A 3801-nucleotide genomic window follows, 5' to 3' on the forward strand; every position below is an offset into this window, starting at 1 on the left:
GGGTATCATGTATGCTAACCCCAGGTTGTCTGTCTGCAGAACTCCCTTTCATACTTCTTTCAAGATTAGTCTGCTTTTACAGATTTCTTTAATTTCTCTTTATCTGCAGTTCATGGTATATTGAATTGAAAGATTTTACTTAAAGCTCACTCATTCAGTCTTCCATTGATTAAATTCTACTTTTTGCTCTTTCGGTGCATTATCTATGTTTGTGTTGTATTAATGTTTTACATTTATAGCTCTTGCTTTTGTATGGTATCTTATTTTTCAGTTTTTGCCAATTTGTTCTTGTAGTATTTTTTGTTTACCGAAGGTTCTGTGGTTAATTTGATTTTTTCCTGAAGTTTTCTTGCTCTTTCATTCAAGCCATTGAAAGTACCTAAATTTTAATTTTTATATTCCTTATGAAACAATTTCAGTACCTTCTATTCCTATTGCTTCTCGGCCTTTTGGCTAAGATCAAGTGTAGTACCTTGTATTCCTTTGGAAATTTTTCTGGTTCTGTTTTTGGTCACTTGTTTCAGTCATTTTCTCTTGCTTCTTCATTTGAACTGAACTTTGTTATCTTCAAGACATTGTGGCATTATTATATTTGTATTTAATGGACATGTTTTGGGGTGTTCTTAGCCACTCACCATCTGTCGGTGGGTGTGATAGAAAGTGGGAGTTTGTGTGTAGTTCTCTGTTTACTGCTCATGTAGCACAACTTAAGACTGGTTGGGTGGTTCTAATCATTGCGTATCATTGATCATGTGGTACAGAGAAGGGAGTTCCCCTTGCCCAGTGAATGTAGCTGCAAGGGGTTTAGGAAGAGTTGCTAACTCCCACCCAGTGGGACAAGCATAAAAACAAAACAAAATAAACAATGGCAAACAGCAATCAAAATAAGCAGAATTAAAATGGGGTGGGGGGAGCAAATAACAGCAGGAAAGAGAAATTATTAACTAAAAAAGAAAATTTTAATTTAAAAAAGAGGATAAGAAAAAAAGAAGCACAATAAGCAAAACTTGGGAGTGGGGAAGAAGGAAAGATAAAGAATGGGTATGAAAAGGCTAAGAGGGGCAAAAAGAAGAATGATAAAGGAAATAAAATGAGAAAAGAAAATAAACAGAAAGGAATACAGAGAGAAAGGAAGGAAAGCAGAAAACAAGGGTTAGGGGAAGAAAAGAAAACTAATAAATAAAGAAGAAAATTATGGGGAGCAAGCAGGGCAAAATGAGGAAAAACTGTGAAAAGACAAGGCATTTGGTGGCCAGTCAAGGAACTCCCAGAAGAGGCTTAAAGTATAAAGGAGTGGGATGTCCAGTCCTGTACAGAGTTCATGTCAACCTAGTGGTGTCTGAAATCAGTGCACCCAATCCAGAAGTAGTTTGTGCTGGCTCAGAGAGTGACTGAGGTGAAGGAACTTGTTCCCAAAAGCAACTATTTGGGGCCCACAGCTAGTGGCCGGGCAGGTGGTTATGAAAGGAGTTCTTACCTTCCTAAGAGATGGTGGGAAAAATGACCCACCCAACAATCCTCAATCTGCTGTGGAAGGCACATGCCACTCGGAGTGGCTACTCATGGCACCCAATCCACTGTGACTCCAACCTTGGGTATGACAGGGGCTGTGTCAGGGGATGACACCACTACTTAGTGGGTGATGGAGGGGCTGGTTGTGCTTCTTGTCATCAGGAAGGTTTGGGAAACAACAATTTCTGCAGCATTTTTCCTGAGCAGGAAACAAAATTTTGCAGCCACACGCTATTTTTTTAAATTGGCCATCACAAAGTATGAGGTTCTAGTGAAAGTGCTTTAACGAAAAAATTCACCATGACCAGAGAGCACCTTCCCAGGCAACGCCACTAGGTGCACTAATAGCGGGTTGCTTAATGCTTGCCTAGTGGGAAAAACACATAGTACTCTGCCCAACACAATTCGGGGATGGGGAGGGGGTGCTCCCTCATACATTGCAATTTCATGGAGCCCCTACTAAGAAGCAGGCATGGTGCTAAGTCCTGGAGCTAGAGATATAAAATTCACATGGCAAAGAATCAGCAATTAGAAGGCAATCTAGAAATGCTTGGGATGAAGCAATGGAGGAAAAGCACTGCTACATGACTGATAAAAGATGATAAGCAATCTAGGGGAGAAAACAACAGGATCAATGGTTCTGGAGGGACATGGGAGAGGGGAAGGTGGGGCAAAGGAAGTGATGTTAACAAACTCAGGGTGAAGGGAACAGCAAGTGATCCAAAACTGTTGTGAGGAGGGTGTAAGAGGGCTGGTAGGGCTTGATCAAGGGCAATGTAACCAAAAGGAATTACTGAAACCCAAATGAAGGCTGAGCATGTTAGTGAGACAAGAGGAAAGTAAAAGGAAATAGAGGCAAGAACTAGGAGGCAAAGGGCATTTATAGAGGTCTAAATGCAGGCATGTACATATGTAAATATATTTCTATATGATGATGGGGAAATAGAGATATGGACATGTATTTATAGGGTTAGTACTAAGGTAGCATTTGGTCTCTACTCAAGTACTTCCTCAATGTAAGAACATTTTGTTCTATTAAACTGGCATTCCATGATGCTCACCTTCCTGACACGATCGCTGCGGACAAAGCAGGTGCATAAGCAAATGTGGTGAAGAAAGCTGATGGTGCCCTTCTATCAAAAGATATAGCCTCTGGGGTCTTAAAGGCTTGAAGGTAAACAAGCGGCCATCTAGCTGAGGAGCAACAAAGCCCACATGGAAGAAGCACACCAGCCTGTGTGATCATGAGGTGTCGAAGGGATTAGGTATCAGGCATCAAAGAACAAAAAATCATATCATCGTGAATGAGGGGAAGTGCATAGTGGGTTCCCAAAGCCCATTTATAAGCAAATGGACATACACTTACAGAAGGGTCACTGGGAGGAGACAAGCCAGTCAGAGGGCAGTGTAGTAATGATGAAACATTCATCTTTCCTCTAGTTCTTTAATGCATCCTCTCCACCTCCCACCCCCTGCCACGCCCCACACCCCCCTCTATCATGATCCCAATTCTACCTTACCAATCTGGCTAGACCAGAGGATGTACACTGGTATACACAGGAACTGGAAGCACAGGGAATTCAGGACAGATGCACTCCTCAGGACCAGTGGTGAGAGTGGCAGTACTGGGAGGTTGGAGGGAAGGTGGGGTAGAAAGTGGGAACCAATCACAAGGATCTACATATAACACCCCCTCCTCGGGGGATGGACAACAGAAAAGTGGGTGAAGGGAGATGTCGGACAGTGTAATATATGACAAAATAATAATAATAATTTATAAATTATCAAGAGTTCATGAGGGAGGAAATGCAGGGAGGAAGGGAGCAAATGAGGAGCTGATATTAAGGGCCCAAGTAGAAAGTAAATGTTTTGAGAATGATGATGGCAACAAATGTACAAATGTACTTGTCACAATGGATGCAAGCATGGGTTGTGATAAGAGTTGTACGAGCCCCCAATAAAATGATTTTTTTTAAAGATGATCTTGAGTATCACTTTCTCTTGTTCTTTAATCTGGTACAATTTGTAACCTCCTTGCAATCCAGTTTTCTCATTTATAACATGGGAACACTTAGGAATTTGCTTTGCTGAATGAGGCACATCCTTATGGAGGACAAAAGGTGATCTCAGTTTCTTCTTTTATCAGAACTGGTCCTTCTTGAAGCCTCTATCACTCTGTAGGAGTAAGCTCCACACTGATGTAGCAAGCTCTTGTGCTGCTGGGTGTGAACCTATTTCAATGGCCTAATCTTTGAGCAAGAGTAGCTCATTGAATCATCATTCATTCTA

General features: G+C 41.5%; 1 pseudogene; it reads left to right on the top strand.

Moving 5' to 3' along the window:
- The first annotated feature begins 433 nt into the window (after window positions 1-433).
- Window positions 434-520, top strand: LOC115872393 (annotated as a pseudogene).
- The last annotated feature ends 3281 nt before the right edge of the window (window positions 521-3801 follow it).

Source organism: Echinops telfairi, unplaced genomic scaffold, assembly GCF_000313985.2.
Source record: "Echinops telfairi isolate 266 unplaced genomic scaffold, ASM31398v2 ScPeMD7_7424;HRSCAF=8462, whole genome shotgun sequence".
Classification (NCBI taxonomy): domain Eukaryota; kingdom Metazoa; phylum Chordata; class Mammalia; order Afrosoricida; family Tenrecidae; genus Echinops; species Echinops telfairi.